Consider the following 7343-nt stretch of genomic DNA (forward strand, 5'->3'; position numbering starts at 1 on the left):
AATTTTATGGGCCTATTCTTTAGCAGAGTAGTGTTTCACACTTGCACCATCGGCCCCAGATTTGCAGCCCTTAGATCACTCTGTCCACACTGACTATGCAGTCTTCTTCGACCCCACATCATTTGATAGAGATTATAGTTCTATTGTAGCATACCTCACACATTGCTGTCAGTTCTTTTGGATTGGTGACATGATCGTATGTCACAACCTACCGGATTCTTTCTCCATAGGTACATCAACTAGCCTCAGATCTAAATGGCTCTTGTTTAGAGTAGCTAAATAGTACATGGCAACTTATGACATGTTCAGCTTTGACATGTTCTGCATGCAACCATACATATCCTTCTTCATGCATTCATATTTCAATCGACCAGCCTTTAATCCAGATGTACTTTTCTTTCTTCATATATCCTTCCTCTTCCCTTCAACCTATCTTTGGGCTTTGTTCCCAAAGGCTGAACGATGACCCACAACTTAAGAGGGTGAAACACATGATATGTACAGGATCTGGTAAGTTGTACTCATTGTACATGCTTTTGTTATGTAATCACCATGATCACGTATGTGGATACTACTATGATTTCTTTTCAGATTTATCTGCTATCAAATGCACCAAATGAAACAAAAAAAGGTCTTATACATGTAGCCTCTACTTACCTAGTGCAATTTAAGAGAGGGTGTTAAGGATGGTGTAAATTACACCATACCTATAGGGCATTAGGGGAAAACCCTAACCCTAAGGGGATCACATGTATATCTTCATGTTTATGTTCAATACAACTTATTGTATAGGTAGCTATATTGTGTGCACTCCTCTCCCTCTCTCTCTCTCCCTCTCTCACTTCCGCTATCATCTACTGCACTGATCTTATGTCATCCATCATAGGTATGGTGTATTCCATGACCTCAGGTGGCACGCCCTTCATGTCAATATATGTCTAAGCAAAGCAATATTGGAATTCATGCAGTAGAGCAAGTAGGGCTTGTTCTTTCTCAGGGGTGAGTTCATCGGCTATATAGACCGATTTAGGTCTTTGCCTTCATTGGCACGTCCATTTCCTTGACGTTAGCCAAAACCTCATAGCCAAATCGGTTCCCTTGCTCATATGATTGTATAGCTTGCTCCAAAAGTATCTTGCACTCCTAGACCATGGAAGATTTGAAGTGCTTGGGAGCTTGGTGCAAATCAGGTTCCTCTTCCTCATCATCATCCTCCAAAGCTTTAAGGTGGATTGCTTCTCTTTTAGAGAAGTCTTAGCATCTTTGGACTTCGAGGCCTTGTGCTTCCATGGTGGCTTAGTCTTTAAAGAGAACTTATCCTTAGCCCACCAGAGGAGTACCTCTACTTTAAGGGATCCTAGGGTGGCATTAGGTCTATCCATTCTAGCTCTTTGATTGGATGACGATTCATGGTGTGTTGTAACCGCCCCACGTATCTCAACCAATTAAGGTCCATTTTTACATTTCATATCATTTAATATGTTAAGAAGGGATTAAGATATTGAGAGAGAGAGAGAGAGAGAGAGAGAGAGAGAGAGATGATTGAGAAGATATAAATGAAAATGGCAGCCCATGATCCCAAGGTGCGAGGGATTAGAATCCCTTTAAACATGATCAGCATCCCAAGGGCATCAAAGGATGGCCAGAGTATGTCACATTTCTTTACAAACCATTGTGAAAGGCACAAGGTTGAGCTTGTGGAGTGTTGTGTCATGTTGATTGAGATTTTAGATGCACCCTCAACACATGTCAATATAGTGACTCACTTGCAAGGGGAGCATACTAGTGTTTATCCCAGCCCTCACCCAAGTCCTTCTTAATGGGGGCGGTTCTTTGCATAGTGTCTAACTTGACTGCAAATAATTTTTTGATCATTGGGTGGGCCTTTCATGCCTATATATCGAACCTTATAATTTGCTCATCCTTGCATAGATAGATTCTATCACAGGCCCAATCATGGAGTAGACCTATGGCATGCATAAAGGGCCTCCCCAAGATGACATCGTAACCATCTGGTTGCCCATGGAAATCCATCACCACAAACCAAACTCAATAAGTAAGACCAAAGGTCTTGATCCTTATGTCCTTCAGGATCCCCTCTGGCTAGGCTATCATACCATCAACTAATTTCATAATCATGTTGGTGCTTTCCATTCCAAGATCTTTGCATTTGAGCCCAGCACTTCTTAGTAACAATTTTGACACCCACTCCCCCATCCAATATTGCAATGGCCTTATTTTGGCAAGAAATCGGGAGGATGATGTTCATATCATCACTCTCAAAGTACTAGCCTACATTGTTGACCGGTATCTTTAGAAAATTTGGCTTTATAGTGGGGGCTTCAACTACCTCGATGGCCACTTCATCCACGGTGACCATCTGTCCATTCATCCAGTTGGAGAGTTCTCTCCAAAGGATGGGGTTCCTCTTAATAGGGATGCAATAGACGTTTTTACCTCTATGGAGAAGAATATGGCAAGCCCTGCCATATCCCAAGGTTGGCCAATCGATTCTTGGCCTTTAGAATTTGGTTCTTCAAACTCATAAAAGGACACGGGGTCTTTGTTTGCAGCCTAGTGTCAGATAGGATCCTTAAACATCTTATAATGTAAGAGCAATTGTCCCATCGATGTAACATTTGAGACTATCTTTCCACCTTTTCCAGGGTAGGCAAGGGTTTGAGAGCTCTTTTTAGTGTCTGATGGTTTCAATGGATGGTATCCATGCTCTTATTGGCCCTAAGCCTTTTCTCAAATGTCTCTTGACACTCATGGAGTAATTGTTGTGCCTCTACAAGGCATTACTTCTTAGTAGTAGGGTCATGGTATTCATTATGTCCAACTAGACTTAAGTACTATCTATGTGCATGTGCCTCACTTACCCTACCCCTTTCCTAAGGCTATAGTGTAGTAGGATCTAAGGTTGATCAAGAAAGTCCTAAAGATATGGAGGTGGAGACCATAGCAATCTCTTCATCTAAGCCACTCTAAATGATGACTCGATCCGATCCCTTTGCTACCTTAATTGCACTCACATGGCCTTTGCCTTTGGACTGTGATGTGGCTGCTTTTTCTCTCTTAGCCTGTTTTTGGAGTTCTTTCCTCATGGCTCTAGCTTGGGCTCTTGTAATTACATTTAATGACATTGAGGACACTTGGCCTTTCTCAATAATTACCTAATTAATGCTAGTTTTAGGGTCAAGGGCCATTCTAGGTACTCTTCTCATGGGACAATCATTTTATAGGTGATCCACCCCACACCCGAAGCATAATTGTGCATTTGGGTGAGTTGTGGATGTTTCGAGCATGGGTTGGTCATCCTTCTAGGGATATTCTTTAAGGAAGAGAGGTCCGTAGCATTCACTTGCTTGATATGGGCCTTGACAAGTGTAGCATTGGATAGCTAGCCTATAGTTCACGATGCTCATATCCTCCCTAGCTCGTGGCATCATGGGAGCAGTTTGATACACCAAAATATGTAGTTTGTCTTGCAAAACATAGTGGCGTATTTGACTAGTTTGATATATAGGACTTTCATAAGCCATGGAATTAGATGCCAACATTGCATACCCAAGGTCCTCCCACTCACTCGGTGGCTCTTGAATAATAGCCTGATTTATAGGTGTAATCCATGGTGGTGGAGGTTACGGTCCCAAGATAGGTGGTGGTAATGGCAAGTTTTAAGCCCTACGTGGCCCTTGGTTGGTGGCCACCAAGGGGGCTCCTTGTATGGCTAACTAACCCTAGTTGTACTAGTTTGGTTGTGTAGGCAAGGATAATGGCTACCTCTATTGGTACATAGGTGGGGGCATAGGCTTGGCATATTGACATTGAGAAGTCTCATGATCTCCCCATCTTACACAATGAGCACAGTAAAGCACTAGCTTAGACCAAAGGCAGGGGCACTCATTTGTAGGGTGATTGCCTGTGCATATCCCACACAACACATTGTCTCATCTTGGAAACAAGTGTGGATTACTAGATCCTTCTCTGCCCACCCACCTTTGAGATGATGAGCTACTTAGTTTAATAAATCTATGGCTACCTCTTCTACATTCGCACACTCAGCCCGTGGAGTTGCCTCCTTGGCCTCACTTGTACTAATTTTCTTGCCTGCATGGGACATTTTGGATGGAACTTCATGATGTGACTTTTCCAATTGTGCCTTATTCTTCATATTGTCATCCAAGAGTACAACATTCTTGCTACACAACACGAATGATGTGGGGTTCAAGGTGAATAAATGATCATGCCACTTGGCATCCCTTAGCCCAATGAGGAAGCGAGGTAATAGCCACTCACTATTCATCCTCTCATGAGGTTCACAGCAGGAATTTATTTGTTTGATCATTGCTATATATTCCAGTAATGTTTCATGCTCCTTCTACTTGACATCTTACAACTGGTTAATTGGACTCCATTTTAGGCCAGTGGAAGCAAATACCACTATAAAGGCTTTCCTTAGCATTTCCCAAAATAGAGAAGATGTTGTTTTTGCATCTTGTTTCACAAGCCCTCTTCCCCTTTGCCCCCTAGTATGAGTCATCAAAGACAAGAAAACTACCAAATGCTTTCTCGTACCTCCCAAAAAAACCAAAAAAAGGGCCCCTTGAGCTTAATTACTGACAATTGGATCAAAATAGCTTAACTAGAAGGATGACAAGCTCATCGAGGTGGCTCAGTTATTTAAGTGCAATGTAGTCTCATCATCCACCCTCATCTCTACCACCTTTGGCAACCTTAGGCGAGGCTACCATCATCTCTACCACCCTCATTGACTTCACACAACTCCACCCTCATTTTTTGCTCTGTCATCTCCCACCCTCATCTCCATCACCTTTGTTGACTTCACATTGCTCTACCCTTGTCTCTACAACCTTCATCAACTTCACATAGCTCCACCCTCATCTCGTGCTCCCACCCTCCTGCTAAACCCTTGTCTCCACCCTCTGGCTATATCCCACCTTCAGTCAATTCTATTCTTATTCCTAGCTATCTCCAAAGTAGTGGTAGTTCTCTCCCACAATCATAGAGTGTGTGAGAATCTAATGGACCTTAATTGGAGACATGCAATCTACTTGATTTATTCCACATATGATAACTGCATTTGAGTCCTACACTAATGATGTTTGTTTGTGGATTTTATATGGGCCACATAGCTAGGTTGACCAAGCCACAAAAACGATCTTACAAGAGTCTTTGCGACATCAAGCCACAACCAAAATGAGATGAAGGTCAATTTTAGAAAAGTTGGGTAGCTCAGCAGAGCAGAGTGTCAAGTAAGCATTTTTGGGTACCTAGCTCACCAATTGAGCTAAGCTTTCTTGTGTCAACAAAACAGCTAGCTCACCAGTTGAGATGAGATTTTTGTATATAAGCTAAGCTTTCTTTATAACATGAATTTCTCTTTTAAGTTCTCTAGGGTAACATATAAAATGAGCTTCTTTATAATACTAATTTTGATTTTAAGTTCTCCAAGGGGACATATTAAGCAGAGATTTCTTGTATCGATAGAATAAACAATGGAAATTCCATTAGATCCCTCCCTCCCTTCATGAATCAATGAGGCTTTTTATAGAAATACTTTCTATATATTAATATAATAAAAAAGAAAGATTAGTCTCATAAGAGGGAATGACAATGAAGAGAAAGTTATAGTGAAGATCTATATCCATCAATCTTACAACTTATCACCAGCATGCTATCTATTTTTAATAGCATTGAGAGCCATTCTTAAAGAAAATTCCACTTCTTGAAAATAGCACCCATGACTGTACTTGCAGTAAAAAATCATCCTAGTTCTCCTTTTCCATATGCAACTAATTACTGTCACCTTGATGACCTACCACACTTTTCATAGCTCTTCCTTCATCCCACTGTTATCCCTTAAAAGTGCTACCATTTAAAGAGCATTTGTTGATCTCTTTGTCAGCAACATTAACAAATCCTCTCAAGCTTCCTAGAGTAAGTTTGATGCATGGGAGAATGCTAAACTATCTTTTTCAGGTAGGGTAGTTGTTGCTAAACAAGTACTGATGTCTATCTTAGTGTATGTGACTTTTGCCTTTCCTTTCTCTAATAATGCACATAAGAAAATGGACAGGTATATTAGAAATTTGGTAGGGAGGGAGCAATGGCATGCCATAGATTGGAATTATATGGTGGCTATTAAGAAGGAGGGTGGACTTGGGTTAGAAGGTATGGTCCAAAAGTGCAAGAAAATTATTGCTAAATGGTTTCTTAAACTTCATTCTAGTCACCCATGGACAATAATTGCCATCTAATTGAGTTGAATGGCCCTAAAGGCACCAAGGATCCTCAGCAAGACATAATTATCTCTAATTATAAAGTCAAAATTCGAGGAAAATTCCCTCATTAAGATGATTGTTAGGTGCAACTTCATCTTTAAGGATGTTACTGGGTTGGGCTTGGACTAGTTATAAGGGGATACTTCAATTAGTAGCTCACTTTGGCTTTCAAAGTGGGATTATAGAGGCATATTAATCCAATGGTAGTTGCTTCTTATCAGTTAAAGAGGATGTGTGCAGGATTGGTTAACTTTAGGAGCATATGGGACTCAAGCGGTTGTAAATGGTTGGGAGAGGATTTGATTGCCAAGTGGTATGGCTTGTCAGGGTCTCAAAAAATGATAATGCAAAGTCTTTTAAGAAAGTTTATAAATGAGTGGCCAAATAATGTAGTCTATTTGGATAGAGCATGTTGAACATGCACCACTCAAACTTATCTTTCAAACTAATAGGATATCCAATAGGGCATCTAAATATCTAATCATTTCATTAGCTTTGATCCATTTGAAAGAAAACTTTGTATTCCATTCAGTTAAGGCATCCCACCCCAACCAAACTATAGTGGTATTTTCTTGATTGATTTTGGAATTAGATACCACAAAGAACTCCTCAAAGATAGACAAGAAAATGCTTAAAGTCTTCTCCCTTTTGACCGAAAGACTTGCGTTATCATCAACCAAAAATTGTGTACAAAAATTGCCAAGATTTATGCTCCTAGGCAGACTACCCTTGTGAAAATAATGATTAATGAGAATAGTCATGTCCTTGCCACACACCTTCCAATATACTAATAAAACTCAATGGGGATCCCATTTGGCCCAGGAGACTTTCCCTTGGCCATAGAGTAGATTGTGTATTTAAGCTCATTCCATGAGAATATATTTGCAAGAGGGCATCTTCATATGGTAAAACCTTAGGCTACATTTTTCTCAAAAAATCTTTAACTCTATGTTTGTGATCTGGCACCAATAAATGAGATTAGATGCCCCCCTATAGAAATTTTAATGGAGATTTAATTAATTAGATCCCTCCGTC

The sequence above is a fragment of the Dipteris shenzhenensis genome, chromosome 14 (genome assembly GCF_047967505.1).
Source record: "Dipteris shenzhenensis isolate YYH24624 ecotype China chromosome 14, Dip_SZ_1.0, whole genome shotgun sequence".
NCBI classification, from domain to species: domain Eukaryota; kingdom Viridiplantae; phylum Streptophyta; class Polypodiopsida; order Gleicheniales; family Dipteridaceae; genus Dipteris; species Dipteris shenzhenensis.